The sequence below is a fragment of the Solanum pennellii genome, chromosome 10, assembly GCF_001406875.1.
Source record: "Solanum pennellii chromosome 10, SPENNV200".
Lineage (NCBI taxonomy): Eukaryota > Viridiplantae > Streptophyta > Magnoliopsida > Solanales > Solanaceae > Solanum > Solanum pennellii.
This window is the reverse complement of record NC_028646.1, coordinates 41082254-41105080: the sequence shown is the minus strand read 5'-3', so window position 1 is coordinate 41105080 and position 22827 is coordinate 41082254. Positions and strand designations below refer to the sequence as shown.

The following is a 22827-nucleotide window of genomic DNA, read 5'->3' as shown; positions in this document are numbered from 1 at the left end:
ATATAATGTTTTAACTCAGGCTACCCAAGGATCTTTCTATACCTTTCCATCGGTACAAGACATTAATTTGCTTGATGGATCCACTAGATAAAGTGACGTGATAATCTAAAAATTGTGACCCGTCAATTCCCACGATCGATTCATTGTTTACATGTAGAATTAAGTTAAAATGAATTCTCATCTCCATATCGGTGCTCAATACTACTCCCAAAACATACTTTAGCTCATAAATTTAATAAAACATCCTTACTTCGGATTAAGATAATTTACTGAACTCTTTAGCTTTAAAAAGCCCCTTGAGGAATCAATATTCCCCTTTTAGTTCAAAACTCTTTTGGAACTCTTAGTTTCCTTTTAATTTAAATGTGAGGCATTTATAAGCCTTTAGGTAATACTTATTTCCCTTATAGATTTTTAGAAATGAAGTCCACTCTTGCTCTTTACTTGACTTAAAAGTTAACTCTTAGGGAATACTTATTTCCCTTATAGGTTTTGAGAATTTAATTCCACTTTTTACTCTGTACTCAATTTGTAGCTTGAATCATAAATCAAAGTTAAGATGATAGTTTGTGACTCTTTGAAAACTTTAATAACTTACTTTGACTTGCTTCTTACTTTAAAACATGACTCCTATTTTATATTATGTAAATGAATTAACCTTTTTTTAACTTTAATAAGAGATGAATGTTTATCAAGATTATTGAAATATCATGAGAACACTTTCACTTAAGATAATGAAACTTTTAGGGATGAGACTAGGTGTACGAAAGAGCCACTTGAAAGTGTTTTTTTGAAGATAATAAATTCATAATAAGACTCAATTATGTCCAGTGCCATAAACTCGAGCTCACCTTAGAAATCGGTCCTAACTATGATTCAACATCATTAACAATTCTCCATCAAGATTATGTTAGCGGACTTCGGGTTTTTGTTGAAAACGAATGGTAATCCTCCTGTCATATTTTAATGCTTTTGTGGTTAAAGAAGGCAAAATATTTACCATAAACAAATTTACATACTAGAAATATATAATAAGCTAATCTATTTGCATATGTATTACATACAAATAATATAAACTAAAGCAATTAACCAAATAATGCATTTTTAGTGAAAAACATAATATGATGTTTCCACATGACGCATAATGATATACATCATGGATTCTTAGACTTACAACTTAAATGTAACATATTTAGTGTTTGTCGTTTTGCAGGCCTCATCAAATGGAAGATACAAAAGTTCCTTGCATAAACTAGTTGATAACAACGAGACTCCTAGAAAAACACTTGCTTTCTTTCTTTTTCAAGACAAAGATACGGTTGTGAGTCCACAAACTCAATTGGTGGACTATAACAACCCTTGACTATATCTTGACTTCAAATGTCCGACTCTTCTTGAATATAGTCAAAATCATCCCAGAGGTGATACAAAGACTCTTCTAGCTTTCTCGACATTGCTTCAAGAAAATAATACAGAAGCATAAGAGCTATGTTGGTTAGGTTCAAGATTGAAGGCCTTGTTATCTTTTTGTAACATTCTGGAAAATCATATGTCTAATGAAGAGCCAGTATGCCCTTAGGATAACCTATTAGGGGTACATAGGAACTCCTATGCCGAATATTGAGAAATATTGGGCATAGTATAGAAAAATTGGCTAAGGCATATTAGCCAATTTTCTATATACTAATATGAAATATACTTTTTGGGGTTGTCATACCCCAATCCATGATTATTGTTCGATAAATGTACCTGTAATGAAGACCTAAACTAAAATGCTTTTTCCCTTAACTCACAAAAAGGTATGAGGCATCCAAATGTCAACACTAGATACCATGTCACATGATCAATTAAAATGATCATGTAGAGATGCAGTGCCCAAGGAAATAGTGAGGATCCTTGGGATAATAAGTAAACATTCCCAAAGGAACCATAAATAATAGTTAGTTCGGAAAGTAAAACCAACACATGTGCAAGCAAATGTGCTAAACATGTGAAGAAGCACCAAAGGAGAGAACCACCCTAACCGAATTTGGTTAGGGTAGTTAAAGGGACAAAAACGTGCATAAGGGACCACTCTATGTGGGGCCTAACTTCCTAAAAAAATTTAGACTCTAACCTACTGCACCAAATAGATAACTAACCTAGGACTAACCAGAATGGACCCACTAGTGCACCTGACAAAGTTTAGCAAATTAATTAATTAATTTAAAAGGGTTAAAACAAACACTACACAGGGAATTTTCTGATTTCAGTTAAGACAAGAAAGGGACAACCTTGTACCTAACCTAGGATGGTCGAAAGAGTTAGTTTAGGTCCGAACAACTTAAGGATACTTTAGAAAGTACCCTAGTCTACTTAATTAAATATATTATCATCTTAATTTATTAATTTAAAGGGTCAAAACCGAAATAACAAAGAAGTTTCAAGATTTCGGTTGAGACAAGAAAATTACAGTCTAGTATTTAACCTAGGATGGTCCAAAGGATTTGTTATTGTTATAATGACTTAAAGGTACTTTATTAACTACCTTATATTAGTTATTTATTTAAATTATACATTTAATTAATTAAATTAAAAGGGGTCAAACATAAATTTTTATACAAACCTAGTATAATACAAGAAACATCCTAGTACTTAACCTAGGATGGTCCTAAAGGGTTGCTTATGACTACAATGACTTAGGGATACTTTATTACATGCCATAGGTCCCTAAATAAATTAAATTAAGGATTTAATAAATGAATATAATTAAAAATGTTAACCTAAACCATCGCCAACACCAAAAATTTATGATTTTCGGTCTAGTCAATATTCTCATATGTTTAGTCAACTTAGGAGGGTTTGTTTAGTAATTATTAATTAATTAATTTAATTAACTTATTAAACCCTAAGTTGAATAAGTCAAGGTCATTTCCTAAACCTAGAAACCACGTTAAAACTAAAACAAATACACGACTAAAACCAGAAAAAAGTCTGAGAAAACAGTGAACAAAGCACAAGAAAAAAATAGAAAATTTCATAGACGATTTTTCAATTTTATTGTTAAGGTTTCTTCAAGGTTCAGATTAAGGTGGTCTTCTTAGATTAAGTTACTATTAAGGTATGGGTTTGGTCTCATGGAGTTCTTTCTCCATGAGGCTTTTCAAAAGTTTCAAACTCATGAATTTCGAAACTAGGGTTGTTTCCCAATGGTGTTGTTGAACGTCCATCTCCCTAGTTATCCTTGTTTTCGATTCTTTATGTATATAGATGTAATCTTGAACATGTTGTTGGTATGTGGTTATAACTTATTTTATAAGTTCTTGATTTATTAATGAGTAATGAGATCTATAGATTGGATTTTGATGTTTGAGTAATTAGTTACACAGATTAAGGAATGACATAATGCTTAGTTTTGTTTTCGAGAAAGATGAAGTTGTTATGATTTGTTTATGAAGTTGAGTCTACTGTTATATGTTTTTCATTGAATCATAATTAGAAGTTAATTGAATATAAAAAGTTTGGATTACAACAGATGAAGTTTAAATGACCACCACATGTGAAAGTTTGGTTTATGCCAAAAAATTGGCTAGCAAAACTTTGTCCAAAATATTATCTCCCAATATGTGTGATGTTACACTAACAAAGTGATACAAATCTCTACATCAATGAACTCATAGCATAGGGCATGCCAATAAATGGGACAAGTCCAAACATACCCTATCCACACGAACTTGTGAACGTAATAGCATTGAATAAGTAGTTATAACTTTCATAAAGAATTAAAGCTAGTTCATGAATATATAATGCCAAAATAGCTTCATAGCTTGGACAAACCAAGCATTGAATTTTTCTTGTAAGTTAATCAAAGATTAAAAGTTCAAGTGTAGTGAAAGTTTGTCTTATGCCAATAAATTTGTCTACAATATTATTTTCAAAATATGGAATTGGCGAATGATTCCATGAAATTATACTTTAATGAATTGCCTGCCTTATGCCAATATAATGACTAACAATACATCGTCTAAGAGTGATGAATGAAATTGTATATAATATTATGTTTAAATAATCAAAAGATTAGATAATGTCTAAGGTATACCAAACTAAACAGGAATGAGTGTAACGTTGGCTTGTGCCAATAAATTGGCTATGAAGTAAGTTTTAAAATTTTCTAGGCCAATACTAATTTTGTGCCAATCATATATAGCCGAAGTATTAAAATAACAATATAATAACATCTAATGTAATTCAATGAATCTTTATCCAAAGGCATGCCAATCATTGGGACAAGTCCCAACATGCACTAACCAAATAAACTATGAACATATGTAATTCATTTAGTGAAGTTCTCATCGTCCATAAACGATAATATGAAGCTATCAAACGAAAATAAGCAACTAACGTGACTGATAACATAACAAAAGATGTCTTGGTTAAGAGCGTGATCAGAATGAGGTGTTAAAAGAAGCGAGACAAGCCTCATTTACATCTAAGCTACTATGTTAAAAAGAATGAAGGTATAAGAATGTGTGAGTCAAGTCTCATTAACACCAAAGATGTTATTTAAGGACAATTCTCATTTCATTGATATAAAGAAAAGGATGACAAGTAATCAATAGTGTAAGTAAATGTTACCAAAACATACTCACCTGTGAGAGTGTAAAGCTTATAAAGAGACCAATCTCTATGTACACTCTAATCAAAGTATTGAGACTGATGAATACTTAATACTAATGATGATATGAGAAATCATCTATTGAGCTATGATGTCCTCATAATAGAATCCAGCTTCCAAGACGTATGGGTTGAATAAAATGGAACTTTATACTAACCACCGATTGGCTAGCTTTGTGCGGTGATGCCTTCTTTCGGGAAGGGCGGAGGTTCACGTAACTCTCATGAGATGATACTACCCGGCATGCCGGGTATGGGTCTCCTTATATCTCCTAGTTTTCGAACCTATAGTGCCAATATAGGGATCTTTGAGGTTCAATTCCCATGTATGCTAGCATGTTTTGGTTCACTTTGGACTGTTATTCAACCTCTTTTCAGTGTGGGGTAGACACTGCATTTCATGATGCTCACATGATCAATGTCGGTTAAGGTTGAGGTCCTCAATGTATGAAAGATAATGAAATGAACGATACCGAAGGTGTTTGTGCAAGACAATCGGGAGGTGAAATCAGATTCAAGTAATGAAATTAGGTCATTCTTGGTCATTGCACTTCATGATCCCGATGAAAGTCTTAAACTTCATCCAAGGTATAGATGGTGTTTATATCTGCCTATGAATGAATAAAAGGAATAATGTGAAGTACGAATGAACGAATGAAGCAGACTCTGTGTTTGCTAAAGAAGGCCCTCGGGTTGAGGTCCCAGATGTTGGTCCCTCACTTGAGATGTCTTATGCTTCATCAACGATTCCAATGTTTCATGTATATGAAATGTATAATATATAACAAATGAAAGTAATGAAATCAATGACATGATCAATATTGAATTTCTTATGAAAGGTAATGAATATATAGTGTAAAGAATGACTCACTATAAAACAGGGAAATCATTCCTTAGTCCTTGGGTTGCTTGCATCGATTTTTCATGTCTATGGGCCTACAATGAATCATTTCACTTGTAATTAAAACATAGGACCAAAGAAGTTATTGAACTACACAACAAAAAGAAGAAAAAGACTGAAAAATAATCTAAGTGTACAAAGAGGAGCTCTCGTCCTAAGAGGATGAAAATCTTAAATCTTCGCCAGAGTTGTTCAAAAAATATGTGGATGATACTAATGTTTTTGTAATAATATAGAAAATGAGTTTTGTTCTTTGAATTCAATAATATACATCATATTCATACCACCATTCACATCTAACGATTTGCGAAATTCTAATCACTAGGCTTTCAAGAAATAGCATGTTGTTTAGGAAGAGCTTTCTTTGATCATTAGAAGCTTTATGTGTATGTGTGCGTATACCCATACTTAGTACAACTGGTGTACTAACCCCCTACTATTTACGATTTTATTGGTGCAGGTCAGAGGATAGGTTGAGAACACTTGAAATGTTTTGGACATCAGCGTTTCAACAAACTATTTGGTAGGTCCTCATTAGTTCGAGGATGATACAGATTTAGTCTAGCCTTAGTTTTAGACATAGATAGTGGATGTTTTCCCTAGCGTCTCTTTCGTACCTTCATTTCAAAGCTTTGTAATAAGTCCATGTTTGGCAACCTATTTATGATATATTCATCTTCAGTTTCGAATTGATTCTTTATGTTAGATGACTGTTCTCTTATGTTGATCTTAGTATATGATATATCTCGTTAATAAATTATATGAAGTCTATGTATACTTCATACATATATAAAGTTTTAAATTTTCGGCAAATTTAATTAGATAAATGTGATGAATGCAAGAGGAGGCCTATCTGCGACCTCTGAGAGGTCAACGACGCCGGTTGCGATCCGGATTCCAGAATTCGGGTCATGACACTTTTTTGTATATTTCGAATCCTTGATTGAGAATTACAAAATTTTCTTTTGCAATAGTTCTACTAAGTTATACACCTAGTAATTATGAGTTAATTTCTACTTCAGTTTCATCTAGACCGTAAATACATGTCTTTTGATACTTAATAATATAAAGTTGTGGAATGAAATACGTAATTTATCCTTCAACTTTTATTCCATTGTTATATTCCTAAATTTATTTTCTTTAAAAACATATGGGTGGCATTTAGAGCTATTTTTCTAAAGAAACTCTGAGGGAAAAAGATGGATTTCACAAATAGTTTTTCATGAATTACTCATGCTAGTTTTAGCAACTAAAATTACCATTTATAGAGTTGTGAGAACGGAAAATCACTTGGAGGCCCTCGATCGTTAGGAAGAAAGACATTGAAGAGGATTATGAAATTAATCTGTTACAAAATAATCCCACCATAACACAAATCAAGAGTCACATGGAAAAGAAAACATGAAGTCCACAACGAAAGCAACTCTTTTTATTGTTGTCTTAACAAAAATTTTAAAGAGAATTAAATTTCTCCAATCACAAAAATATATTTGAAATTATTTTTAGAAAAAATATGTTGGAGTTAATGAATTAATGTTTCAAAGAATAAAAAACTCCATGAATATCAAAGAATGTTTGGATAGATTTTTTGGTATTGATAATAAAGTAAGATTTCAATGCACTAAATCAAAACAAGGTAAGAGATAAATAGAAACGCAATCTTCCAAAGGATGATTCATTAAATAATTTGCCTTTATCAAAAACTCTAGAAACTCATTCTTTGGATGTGATATTACCGACTCCATTTTAATTAAGAAGAAATATAGTGAATGCCAAAATCCTAAGAAACAGCCTTCCCCTTTGATATTATTGAAGAAACATGTGATAACAAACGTACTGAGGAAATGAAGGTAGAATTTTTTAATTCCATGGAAAAAGACATAAATAGAAGCAGCTAGTAAAGGTACAGATGGAAAAGGTAGAGGTAAAAAGAGAGAGCGAGTAAGAAAAGATCTAGATTGTTCTGTTTCACAACATAGTGCAGATGCTCAAGATTCTTCAAGATGAGGAAGATAAGTGAGACAAATTTTGATGGTTCTACAGATAAAATTTTCAAGAGAGATAATGTACATTATGATGATGATCTCATTTGGGAATTGATTTATTGAATGGTAGATCATACATTAATAATACAAGCAACTAAATGTTAAATTCATTGAAAAGTTAGGTTTATTAAAATTTCCAGAAAACTATTCTATGGAAGTGATATTAATGGTTTCCTTACATGGAATGCGTTAATGCAAAAATCTGCAGACTCAAGGGTGGTTAAAAGTAATTGGGGGTCTAAAGAGAAATTTTAATTCACTATCTTAAATATAAATACACTTCATAAGCATATTTATTTTTTAAAAGAATTACACTATTTGGATGAAAAATATTCGGAATTAATATTGTTTTATAAGTAAATAGTTTTACGTAATATTTTTATAAACTCAACATTCAAAAACATCATTTAAGTGATACAATTATTATATGTTTTGTTAACATAAAGATATAAGTAATAATTTGATAAATATCTAATAAAGATAAGAGTTAGAACCATCGAATTTGACTTAAAAAGTTGATGACTAGGTAAACCTCATTTTAATATTTTTAGAGTAATGCTTGAAACTAAAATTTAACAGAAAAAGAAATTTTAAATTCACTTTCTTCAAAACATTTAACTGTTAATTCTTATTTTTAACAACCTACAAAAGATGTTAAATGGGATAAAACAATTTCTTTTCTTACAAAAATATACTTTTATCATAAATAATTAATTTTTCTATAAAATTTTTAGCACAATTTATTCTTTTCATGAATTTGAGGCCCCCAAAGGCAAATGCTTTATATTGAAAGCGTACAGCCGGCCCTGTAGTGAGACTCAATCTACCTTACTGATATATTGTAGTAAGTTACATGTGATAACGACTTCAAAAAAGAAAAGAAATCACAGATGTCCATGTTCTTGGGAACAGCCATAAATATAAGCAAAGCTAGTAACAAATTATTATAGATAATAAGTTCAGAGTGATTATTGATGAACTTTATAGCTAACTTTATGTTTTTTTATGACTTAAGGGGTCAATTTTCATAAGCAGACCTTGCAAGAAACTATTGTGGGCATGTATACCATATTGCTTTCCCTAAAAAGTTGAACAAGATCGATAACACTTGCCCCATTTACAAGAGAACATTGGTTGTTGCTTTCAATTTTACATTATTATTCGTGAATTCCTTGATTTTTGTGGAAAACATAAAATAAGAAATCTTTTTCAGTCTTACAACAATAGTCTTTTAGTTTTTTCAATTGAGTAAGTTACATGTTTTTCTTACTTTTTCGAATCTAAAAATAACTAAGTACATATTTCATATCGTTTTAATGGATGATATATGACATATTTTATTTTTACTGATACTTAGTGTAGTTTTTGAATCCCTTTTTTTACTATAACTGCATTATTTTGTTCATAATTACTAATCTATAATGCCCATTTTCCTTTGATATGTGCACTAGATAGTTTGCACATACATGTAATAATAATAAAGCATAATTGTATATATATTAAAAACATAAAACATACACACATACATACAAAAAATCATTATGCTTCATGTATGATGTAATAAAGTTTCAAATATATTGTCTTAACTAGTCAAATTACCCGCGTTCGCGCGGTAATTTTGTAGCATTGAATTTATAAAATAATACATAAAAACCTATTCGTCATTAAAATTAAAATATTATATTATCCTACATAAAAAATTACACAGTAACAGACATTAATAATGTAAAGGAAGATGAAAATTATAACATCTTATCATTTATCCTTAATAAAATAAGAAAAGATAATGTCTATAAAAATACATATGAGTATCTATCACATATGAAATGGTGTGAGTGGGTCAATCAAAGAAGAAAAATGAACAAATATTTAGTTGTGAAGAACAAAATGTTCAAATTTTTTGTTGTTTTCAAAAGATAGGAAATCCCTCTATTTGTAGACAACAAAGGAAAATGTGAACAAATATTTATTGTGTCTTATCGGAATGGTTTCAACTATTTGAAAAGTTGCAACGCTTCGAAGACGATACAACCTTTTACAAAAGTCACGACTTTTCATAAAAGCCGAAACTCTTCAACAAAGTCATAAATTTTATGAAAAAGTCACAATTTTTATTTTATAAAAGTCGCAATTCTCCATACAAGTTGCAAATTTCATAAATTTCACAACTTCTCATGAAAAGGGAATGATAATTATTTAAATAATTAAATCAAAAGAGAACTACGGTTTGAAATTGCACCACGTAGGCGGGTCGAAAGTTTCTTTTATATAAAATATGATTTTTAGGCTTTTGTGTTTTCTATGTGAATACACAAATATGCATACCTATGTTTGAAACCAAATAACATTAGATAAACACGTGCCTGTAAAACATTAAAAGGGCACAATATCTAATAACAATGTATAACTCTCTCGTATTCCACAAAACAACCTTTCATTTTAAGCAAATTCAGTGGAGTATGATATTAGAATGATATTTTTTTCTAGAACTCTTCTATCCATCTAAGTTACTTTACCCTACAAAATATACAGAAACTTATCATTTTGTTGTCTTAAAAAATAAACAATGGAGTGTAATATGGGGATATAGACATTTTTATTATAATCTGTTCATGATTTCTTTGTAGAAATTTAAGTTCGGATAATGACATCATCTGGAGATAGATTTACGATTAAAAAATTAAACTATATATATTAAATCTTAAATTCTTAATGCTAATTTCATTGTACATTTAAAATTATGTGTTCACAATTAGATATTTTTATACAGTTTTCATAGTTTTAGTTTTTTTCCACACATTTATGTATGTTTCATATTAAAAATACAGGGTTTAGATGGACCTATAAAACATATGCACTATATCCCTCTAATAAAATGTCGTTAAAAATTATTTATCTTAAACTGCAACAAAGCAAGAAGGTTTAGCTAGTGTCATCAAACAATGCCAAAACAAACCATCACGAAATACAAATTAGTAGAAGCTCTAATGTTACTACTATCATAAAATTATATGGACAACGCAAGCATGCCCGGATATTAATTGTTACATGAATAATAGATAAGTATATATTTTATGATAGAACACATACAATTATGTCATTACACAAAAGCTTGCTGAAATTTAATTCAGAAATTACCTTTTGAGGCCTCAGCAAATACTTTCAAGTGAATCCATGAGTTACACAAATCTTCCTTCCAACGAGCTTCAATGTAAGAAAGATCTACAAGTGAATCCAAAAGATAGATAAAAACTATATGAATAGTGTATGATGATCCCAAATTCACATCCAAACTCTATCAATACTTCGGTGGGCAAGTATGAAAAGAAACCTGCAATGTTTTTCTAGGTTTGAAGAATTTATGCTTCTCTTGACATATGACACTAACCTACAATATAAATGTCTACGATTGTATATAGTTAGTAACTCAACCAAAGATCAAGGTCTTGTCCCAAGGGAGCAGTTTCGAGAAAATATAGTTCAACTAGAATTTTATTCTAATTTGTCCGAGCTGAAGAGATTTACGAATAAAAACATGTCATGAAGATTGTAGGTGGTGGTTGAATAGTTGTCTAGGTTTAATCAATTTTTCTTCAGAAGAAGGGTAAGGCTCAAGGGGTGGTCAAAATAATTTTACACGCTCACAGGTAGGTCAACAAAGAGGTTTATGTTTAATATGGCTCAGACTCATTAAAATTGCGTACGATCTTTCAAAAGAGGACACCTTTCTAATCAATCAGACTAACATGGCACATTATAGGTTTAGTAATGCATGGTTCAAAGTAAGGTCATCACACAAGGTATCAGTACTAAATCCAAAAAAGACTACACACTTTCAATGGTGTGCAATGATCAGCACATGAGAAATCCATTTGATATATGGCTAATCACAACAAGATGCATAGAGTTCACATATTTCATATGTAAATTCACTTGTTCACTTTATAGTCGTACATTTGTCTTTGTTCGATTGAGAGAACTATTCAATTCATCAATATTGATCAAAAATTGAGACATAAATTCGTATGATAATAGACACTTTTCAACACAACAGGTGGAATGAATTTTTCAAAAAATGAAATTAATTTGAAACGTCAAAATTTTTTGCAATAAAAAAAAAGCCATAAGCTCAATTGTCACGTCCCAAGCCTACACCCTGAATGTTGCTGGCACCCAATGACCATTGTTGACTTGAGCGAAGCCTTGGCATTCCATAATTAACTTAGTGGATGACTTAAATTAATATTAAAACAAGTAATCTTTATCATAAATATCTTACTTTCATATCTTGGCCAAAATGACCCTTAAGTCTCAAAATAGAATATATGAATGCAAAATAACGAGAGACTTAAAAATCTGAATATCTGACTTACTATCTATCGATGAAGCCTCTATAACACTATGATGAATTTTGGGACAGACCCCACAACAATTTAATAAAGGAAAATACTGAAAAAGATATAAAGGGATTCTCAAGGGTTTTCATCATAAGGCGATCCAGGCCAACTAGCATCAGTACATTGAATGTACGAGTATGGGTGTGAGAATGATAATTATATTTAAAGTTTGAGAGTTAAGAACTTACCTTGGCTCTGTTTAAATCATGAAATACTAACTAAATATAAATTAGCAAAGAAAATGTCATATATATAAATAAATATATACATATATATATATATATATATATATATATATATATATATATATACATATTTTTCAACACGAGTTTTGGATGTAAGTCCCACGAATATATTATATATATACTCGTGCGACTTACATGAAAAACTCGTGTCGAGAACTAATCATATATTTATATGAAAGAGAATCCTAGGCCTGCCTATGTGGCGCAACAACAAGCAACAATTTTTTTTTAAATTTATTTATTTCCAAAACTAGCCTTCATTTTTTCATGAAAGATGTGACTTTTACGAGTAGTGGAGACTTTAAGGAAGAATTTTGTGACTCTAATGAAGAGTTGTGACGTCTTTTAAAAGTTCTTACTATGAAAAGTTGCGACTTTAATGAAAAGTTGTGACTTTTGTGAAAGGTTTGTTAACTTTCTGAAGGGTTGCAACTTTTTCAAATAGTTGTAACCTTTCCGATAAGGAAGAACAAACATTTGTTCAGACTAACCTTTGTTGTCTATATATAGAGGGATTTTCTCTCATTTAAAAAAAATCCGATCTTATTATTCTACTTCCGCAAAATTAAATATTCGTTTTACTTGTTCCAGTTAAGTAACTTACTGACACCGCTGGCTTTGTATCAATAAGTTGGNCAACTTTACTTTTTATGAAAGTTATATAGTTTCTTATAGAGATTCACTAACCGACAAGTACCACTTTTAGACTAAGTGGTGATACAATGTCTTGCCCACACTGCCAGAACTGTGCAATACTTTATCATTGCATAGGACTTCTTAATATAGTGGATTCACTAGCTTAAATTACGTGATAATCTAAAAGTAAGACACATTAATACCCATGAGAGCTAGATCATTTAAATGATGACTTGAGTTTATATAAACTCTTATCCCCAAGTTGGTTCTCAATACTACTCCCAAAAAATACTTTAGCTCATGCTTTTAAAATACCTTCCTTTCTTTATGTTGAGATAATTTGCTCAACAATAAGCTTTAAAATCTATCTTGTAATCAATGTTCTTTATCTTCTTCAAAAACACTTTTGGCAAATCTTAGATTTCTCTAAACTTAAATGTAAAAAATTTATAAAATTTTCTAGGGAATACTTAGTTTCCTTATATCTTTTAAGAAATGAACTCAACTTTGTATTCTTAACTTCTTCACTTGACTTGAAACTTTTGATCTTAATCAAATCTTTAGGGAATACTTATTTCCCTTATACTTCTCTTAAGGAAAGACTTCACTTTCTACTCTCTCTCTCTAACTTGAAAATTTATCATTAAAATAAAGTTAAATCACTTAAATTAGACTTTCTGTAAATTTATTTGACCATACTTCATAGCTTTAGACTTGACTTCTTAACTTCCTTGACTTTGACTTTAACATCCCTTGAATTGAATTTTTGATTCAAGGTTTAATATATCATGTTTATGGATTATTTCATGATTGTTAGATGTACTTTAGAGTGTTGGAATCAAGTAAGAAGTGTGCGTACATAATTTGGGAAGTAGTAATAAAAGATGGGACAAAAATGTGGTCTTGAGGCAAGCTTGCCGCGCCGAGAGATGCGGTGTGCCAGAGCCTGTTGGACAGAGGCGGCCTTGAGAGGGTATAGATTGTTTGGCACGGCAAACCCTCTCGGATAGGGCCTTATTTGAGGGGCTCTGTAAGGTGCGGCGCCCAGGGCCGGTCACACACGATCTTGTCTATTTGTATTGTTTTTTAAACTCTAAAGCTTCTAAACTATCATGGATCTTTCTCCAATCACTTAGGATAACTAATACACTCAATACCCAATATATTAGAACAACAAAACAACCCGTACGCATGAACTAAATCAACAAAAACATACTACAATTCAACTAACAAGAATTCAACAAATATTCTTCAAGAACTTCAATGTTAATAATTTAATCTATTCAAAACTCTGTGAATTAAAAAAATTGGGTGTGGGTTAACTAAACCAACACAGAAAGATATCACACACCTTGAAAAAGAAAACCACCGACGAATTCCACTCGACGATATTGCTCTTCTTAAAAAATTGTTGGCGTTCTTCTGATTCTTTTCTTCTCTTTTTCTCCCAATCCCTAAGCGTGAATAATATTTTCTAAAACTGACTTAAGGATTAGTTTTACCCCTAATAATATTTTAAAACGAATTAGGAAATAGTTGGGTGAATGACAAGTTTACCTTTCTAAAATCCGGATTGAGACCTTCCTCAACCTAACAGCCAAACTTTTTACACACATATCTACCTTATACGATATCACAAATATGAAAACATAGAAGCATTGGAAATATCTCTTCAAGATATTTCTAACCATATAAAGAACTACCTCTAACTCATCCTGAGCTAGAAATTATGGCCGTTTGAAAATGACCAAAACTCACTTTCTAAACTTAGGAAATTTTCCATATTTTTCCAATTCTATCAAAAAATAATTATTTTTTGTTTCTTAGATTATTATTAGCTATTATGAGTTGCGAGATTTTACCACGAATAATCGGAATGAAATTTTGAAATACAATAAAAACAGAAAACCCAATTATTTACACAAAACACAAATATCCGTAACAAGCAAACAAGGTGAACCTCACCCAACCACAAAAATAGTATTTCTCCTCAAATATAAATAACGACAGTATCTAGAATTGAGAAAATAAAAGACAAAGAGACTGGTGAATAAAGGTCATGTCTATGTAGCTTCTACTCAGTTTGAGGCATCAGGTCCTAATGTAACCCCCTTGAACTCGACATTGGCCACCAAAGTGTTATCATCCTTTTTTCATCCTTTTTATTTGTCTTAGCTTCTATAGGAATATTAGGTGCAATAAATTTGTCCATCTGATGAGCTTCCTTGAAGGCATGTATAGCATTAACCAAGCCTCGAGCCCATGGAGAAACATTAGGGTTGATGAGAATTCATATTTTGGCCTTGGATTCGTTTGTGTATTTCCTTTGTCTGGCTAGATCTAATCTTTTTTCCTACACTTCAAAATCTCATGCTCCTATGTGCCTTGGTGGATCATTTACCCCGGAGATTTTTTATCTAGACATTTCTCCGAAAGCTTCGATGACAAGTTAGACAGTAATTTAAAATGGGAAAGAGAGTTTTTTACGATAGAGTTAATTCGCCAAGATAATTTGTAATGTGTTGATTCTGTTATGGTCCTCATTAAAAAGATGTACAAATAATATAAGGGTCAACAAAGGGAAAACAAAGATTGTTTTAGTAAGTCGCCGAGTGCAATTTGCAAACTATCTCACTGCCAAAATTTATAGATTAGCCATACATAAAACATTTAGTAAATATTGAAACAGTGATGTTTAGGTGAACCATCGAGCAGTTTGGAAGATGCACTCAGCTCGCCAAACAGGTCCTCCTCCATATTTTCACTCCATTCTTTAAAATTCGACGTTGCAACCCTTGATAATTCAATTCAAACATTTTCAATATCAATTTCATAAAAGACCCATAACATTTCCACAATCCTAACACATAACAGTTAAGCTCAGAGCATAGTCGAGTGGGATTTTACCAATTACAAAGAAAACATTGTGTAATGCTCGATAATATATGGTATCATATACTCTCAGAGACTTAGCAAATATTTTGAAATATCAATCATTATTTAAATGAGTAACAATTTTGATAAAATAACTGAGGGGTTTGATTACTAAACTTTGGTGCTAACTTAGATTCTAGTGAGGTGCAAGTAGGAATGCAATCCAAATCCGAGGACACTCCGACACTTGAAATATTCTAAAAGGCAAGAAATATAACAACTAAAGTGACGGTGTGAGTTTGTAAAAGGGACAAGTGAATGAAATACAACTTTTAAACATGTAGCTTGGGAACATACAGTTTTTGCTCAATCATTTTGTGATATTAGTCCATCTCGCCCAAAGACTTGCCAAAGCACTAAATATCTAATTTTCTCACAAGATATAATATGAGTTTCAATTCATGAGGGCACTGCATCGACGGTCTTAGTCGAGATCGCCAACCAGATTGGCGATGTGATGATGAAATACCCACTGTTTCGAGTTTTGCATACTCAACATTTAAAATATATCGAGTCAAATGATGAAAATGATTGAGAAGGCCTAAATTTTCGGCGATCCACAAAATAGAGATGTTGCTCGCCACCATACATCTTTTCATATGCTTTCCTTTTTCAATGTGTATAAACAATAAACTATTATTTTATCAATATTTAAAAAAACAAGTAAAGGGTTGTCGGTTGGCTCCCAAAAAGATTGACACTACAACCCCTATGATGTTCTTTGATAGAATATTAGTTTGTGTCATAAATTTGACCGTGTTTTGGTCTCTCATATTTTCCTTTTTAACGTGCTCCTTCAAAACCTTAAATGTAACAGAAGACACCTTTTCCTCGTGAGTGTACCACACCTTATTGATGGTTGTCATGTTCTCAAGATAATTAGTTTCTACTGCATTATTCCCCCACTAAGAGTTGATCAGTGACTTCTTTCTTCACTAAATCCAAACTCCTAAAAATGAAGTGAAGGAGCACATTATCAGACAAACCATGGGTTTTGAATTGTAGCACTAGCTTTTTGAACCTTAGCAAATTTTCTTGTAGAGACTCTCCATTTAGGCGCTTAAAGCATTGAATGTTATCCCAAATAGTCATCATCTTTGAGGGGGAAAATAGCATATTGAATGTAGTAACCAGCTATTCCCGTTAAGTTATTGAATTTTGAGGTTACCAATGTCATCTTGGTGGCCCACGTGGCTACTATTATTGTCATTTATATTCATAGTTCCTGTTTACAACAAATAAACTTTAATTAAAATTTAAAATTTAAAGTAACTAGACTAACAACTAATAAGAATAAAAACACTACTGAACTACATTATCACGTGACACCACTCCCTAGCAGTGACATCACTTTGATGCTTATCATGACCAAAGACACAAACGAAGTGAACATGTTTCTACAATAATTGATAGGTTTCTAACTCAACAAAGGGTTGGGGTCTTGTCCAAAGCGAGCAATTTTGAGAAAATGTAGTTAAATAAGAATTTCAACTAATTAATCGTAGCAAAAGATATTATGAATGAAAACATATCGAATCAAATGGGTGAAATGAAAGTATAAAATATATATAAAAAAAGAACATTTGTCATACGTAAAGAAAAAATAATAAAAATACAAAAGGAAATCAAGTATGGGGAAATGTTTTTGGGGTGTGACGGCAATACAAGTTGGGATAGGTAGTTGGGTACATGCTTTCGATACACTATTTGCAAGATAAGAGTGACTAGTCTATGATTTAGATTGAAATAATTTCCCTCTCAGGAAATTTACCACGTTTCAAATTTCATCCTCTACAACACCTATTTTCCGCATGACGGACAACCTACAACATACCCCACTCACTATCTAAAGCAGAGTGTTAGGATATGGGACTTGTGCTCACCTTCTTAGGCTGAACCTCATTTCAACCCACTCCCTAGGCTATTAGTCTAGCACTCTTGGGTTTGCGACATCCCTCTTGGGCGAGCCAAAAACACAAGAGTGACTTTGTACATGCAAATAGAAATCCATTAAATTAATCAAAAAATACTACGTGGAATGTAACATTCCCTATCAAAACAAAACCAAAAACCATCTTTCAGAAAAATTTGCAAGTGCAACCAACTGGTCCATCGATGGACTGTAGAGTTACCCAGGATCCATCCTGCACATCCCTCAAAGGGGTCAGAAACCCCAAAATCTCAGGCAAGGATATTTTTTTAAGTCTTGATCGATGGACGGTACTTAGGTCAGACTACGGTCCGTAGTTCGTGACCGTCGATCGATACCCCATTCACCCACTATCTGACAAGATCTTCGGATAACCATCATGGTCCGTAGGTGGACCCACGGTCCGTATGCCTAACCGTATGAGGGAATTTAAAGAAAGTTATGGGGGAAATGGAATTAGTTCAACTTCAAAAGGTCATAACTATTCACAAAAAATGAATTACGTGTCCCATGACCTACCCAAAGATAGATAATTGAATTAGCTTTCCATTTTAGTAAATTCCTATCGAACAGACCCAATCTATGAAAAAACGATGGACCGTCAGTCCTAGTGGTTGTTTGGTCCAACAATAACTAACCTAGGGGTCTTTTGGTCTTTTTCCCACTTTGTTTAAACCCTAAGATACGTCATTTTTACCCTAAATCAACAAATATTAGTCCTTTTAATCTTATAAATTTAACAAGAACTTACCTAAGTCAAAATAATAAATTAAAAGTTAGAAAATTAGAAGCAAGAGAGAAGAAAAAACTCAATAACCCTAGTTCAAGAACGCAGAAAGTTTCAAGCAATCCCAGACCCGAAACCTAAATTATTTTCTGTGAATTTCTGCACCAGGCATGTAGGATTTCACTAGTGGGTTTCTTTCACCTGTTGGGTCCCTAGTTTACCGTCATTTCTTGATTGTCTTGTCATAATTAAACCTAGGGTTTCTTGAACTTCGATAGAACTTCGTGAATTTATTAAATATATATTCCAAATCAAATTATCATGTTATTACTCAAATTATCACATGAATTTAAGAACCCTACCTTTGAATTTTTTTAGTTCTTGAATTACAAATGCTACGTTAGATATTTCAGTTATACAGTTATACATGCTTTTATTTTTAATTTATCATTATCATATTAAATGTTGCATCTCATTTTGCATGTTCAATTTTGAGCTATTTAGTATTTACAGAAATTCACACATAATCTATTAACTACATAAATCAATGGGGGTATCAAAACAACGAGTTGCACTATGGTTCACCAATAAGTCCCAAAAATACTAGCCGAGGAGGTTGTACGTTCCCTCTGGGGGAATCAGTTTAGTAATCACACCAGCATGCCTTTAAGCCTCTGGCAGGGTATATTGGGTCATTTCGATAGGGCATATACATCGGACTCCACATTTAGCTCATGTGGTTTTGTTATCGGTTATTAGTATCTCCCATAGTTGAGTCAGACTCACTTGCATTGACAATTTATAAGAATATTGATTATTCACTTTCAGTAAATTGTTCAATGCATCAAGTTAGCTCAGAATTCAGTACATTATGTTTAGATTATTATATTTGCTTTTGTTCTAGTCTAGTTATGTTTTATTTCATCTTTATTATATCCTACATGCTTAGTAACTTTCAAATATTGATGCATACGTGTTCTACATCTTCTCGTGATGTAAGTTCATCTTATCAGCATCAAGGTCACGCGTAGATTGATTTCTCAATCTCAAGTTTAGAAGATTCAGTGGTGAGTCCTCATTCTCCGAGGACAAAAGTAATGAGTTTCATTTCATTATTTTAGTCATTTATTTTCTATTTTTGCTAAATTTAGTTGGGGCTTGTCTCAGTATTTCTAGTCTAGTTTAAAGGCTATTTTTTGACATAGTAAGTTTCAGCTTATTGTTTAGTTAGTAATTTTATTGTATTAAGCTCATGAGTCTTTATATTATATGAGTTTTCGCGTATGGGTATTCCCCATCTAACTTGACGTTCTACAATTCTGATCATGTCTCCTTGTAGAGCTAATTTTAGGAATTCAAATGCAGCTCCTCTAGTCCCAGATAGAAAATTCTCCAATGAAGAGTTCAGGAATGCCATACAGATTTTGGCTCAATGTATGACTAACTAGAACAATTGGGTTCATGCTCATTTGAATGAAAATGGTGGATAAGCAGCAACAAGGGATGTGACTTTGTTAGGATGAATCCTCCTAAGTTATTAGGATCAAAGACTTTTGAAGATCCTCAAAATTTCATAGATGAGATCAAGAAGATTTTTAAGGTAATGCAAGTCAGTGGGAATGATCGGGTTGAGTTAGTACCATACAAATTGAAATATGTGGTTTATATCTGGTACAGTAAGTGAAAGGAGAATAGGGATGGAAATGCAGCTCCTATCACCTGGGATAGTTTTAGTGAGAATTTTCTCCACATGTTTTTCCCAATAGAGTTGAAAGACGAAAAGACTCACGAATTCATGAACATGAGTCAGGGTAACATGACACTCGAAGAGTATGGGCTGAAGTTTAACCAAATATCCATGTATGCTCCTTACATGGTTGCTGAATCTAGGGCTCAGAGGAATAACTTCTTGCATTGAGTGTTGGATTTGGTGAAAACTGAGTGCAGAAATGGTATGTTACTCAGACATATGAACTTCTCTAGGCTTATGAATCATGCTCAGCAGGTTGAGGGTGATAAGCTTAGGGAACAGTGCTAGGAGAATAAAAAGGCTAGGACTCGGAACTATGACTATTCTCAACAAAAATCGGGTGGTAGAAATCGCTCGTAGAGTCAGTAGAAGGTTTCAGCTTGAGCCCTTCCATCAGCTAGTGTCCCATCCTCCAAGTATAGCTACGACCAAAAGGGTAGAGCACTACCTCACTTTGCCTAAGTATGGTAAGAACCACCGAGGCGAGTGCCTTGCGGGAAAGGAAGGGTGTTTTGTGTATGATCAGTATGGTCACAAGTTGAGAAATTGTCCTTCTAGACAGGGTCAAGGATGTGCCAATAGAAATGCTCAGTCTACAAATTCGGCAACACCAGCAAGTCGCCCAACTCAGCAAGGTTACTCATCTGGTACAGGTGGCGATTAGTGCCAGATCAGGTTGTATGCTCTTCAGGCTCGCCATGATAAAGAAACTTTTCCTGATGTACTCACTTGTACAATATGAGTATTTCACCTTGATGTTTATGTATTATTAGATCTAGGGGATTCTCTTTCTTTTGTAACTCCTTACATAGAAGTTCAATTAAAAGTCAATTCATAAACTTCCTCAAAGTCTCTTAGAAAGTCACCTCAACAGATCTAGTACAGTTAGAAATGGTAGACTTCCATGTCATTCAAGGCATTGATTGGTTACACTCATGTTTTTCCTAAGTCGATATTAGAACTAGGATTGTTCGTTTTCAGTTTCCAGACGAACCAATCTTAGAATGGAAGGGTAGTATCTTAGCACCTATGGGTCAATTTATTTCTTACCTTAAGGCTAGAAAGATGATCTCTGAGGTTTATATCTATCATCTAGTTTGAATTAAAGATTCCAGCTCTAAAACCCCAACTCTTCAGTCTGTTCCAGTAGTTTGTGAGACTCAAGAAGTGTTTTCAGATGATCTACCCGGTGTCCCCCCCGAAAGGGAAATGGACTTTGGAATTGATCTCTTTCCAGATGCCTAGCTTATTTCTATTCCTCCTTACAAAATTGATCCAGCAGAGCTTAAGGAATTGATATAGTATTTAAAGACCTTTTATATAAGGGCTTCATAAAACCTAGTATTTCACCCTGGGGTGCACCAGTGTTGTTCGTAAATAAGAAATATGGTTCTCTCACAATGTGCATTGACTATAGACAGTCGAACAAGGTCACAATCAACAATAAGTATCCTATCCCCAAGATTGATGACTTTTTTTACCAGCTTCAGGGTTCTAGCCATTTCTCCAAAGTAGACCTCAGATTGGGTTATCTGAGCTCAGAGTCACAGATAGATACATTGCGATAACAACATTCAGAACATGGAATGGTCATTATAAATTTGTTGTTATGTCATTCTGACTAACAAATGCTCTTACAACTTTTATGGATTTGATGAACAGAGTGTTCATACAATACTTGAACTTGCTTGTTATCGTCTTTATTAATGATATTCTGATTTACTCTAGGAGTGAGGAAAAACATGCAAGTTATTTGAGAGTTGTTATACATACTCTCAAAGATCGCCAGTTATTAGCTAAGTTTCATAAATGTGAGTTCTGCTTGTAATCTGTTGCTTTTCTTTGTGACACTGTATCTAGCAAAGGGATCCGAGTGGATTCGCAGAAGATAGAAGGAATGAAACAATGGCCCAGACCTACCTCTGCTACTTATATCAAAAGTTTGTTAGGTCTAACGGGGTATTAAAGAAGGTTTGTGGAAGTATTTTGTCCATAGCCTCACCATTGACTAGGTTGACTCAAAAGATTGTCAAGTTCCAACGGTTAGATGATTGTGCGAAAAGCTTCGCAGAATTGAAAACTAGATTGACTACATTTCTTGTATTGACTGTATCAGAGGGTTCAGCTGGTTATGTGATCAATTGTTATGCATCCAGAGTTGGCCTTGGTTGTGTGTTGATACAACGATATAAGGTTATAGCTTATGCTTCAAGACAACTTAAGGTGCATGAATAGAACTATCCAATTTATCACCTCGATCTTGAAGCAGTGGTGTTTGAACTCAAGATCTAGAGACACTACTTGTATGGTGTTCATATAGATTTGTTCACTGACTATAAGAGGCTTCAGTATGTGTTCACCCAAAAGGAGTTGAATCTTTGCCAGAGGACATTGCTTGATTTCATTAAGGATTATGATATGAGTGTGCATTACCATTCTGGTAAGGCAAATGGAATAGCATATGCTCTTAGTAGATTACTATGATTAGTGTATCCCATGTTTAGGAAGAAAGGAATGAGTTAGTTAAGGATGATCACAAGCTTGCTCGCTTGGGAGTTCTCCTTATGCGCATATTAAACAACGATGTAACAGTTCATAATGGGACAAAA

The 22827-nt window shown here is 32.8% G+C and overlaps 1 pseudogene; it reads left to right on the top strand.

Moving 5' to 3' along the window:
* The first annotated feature begins 680 nt into the window (after positions 1–680).
* The window catches only part of LOC107001258, a 63382-nt pseudogene continuing 41235 nt past the window's right edge, over positions 681–22827 (top strand).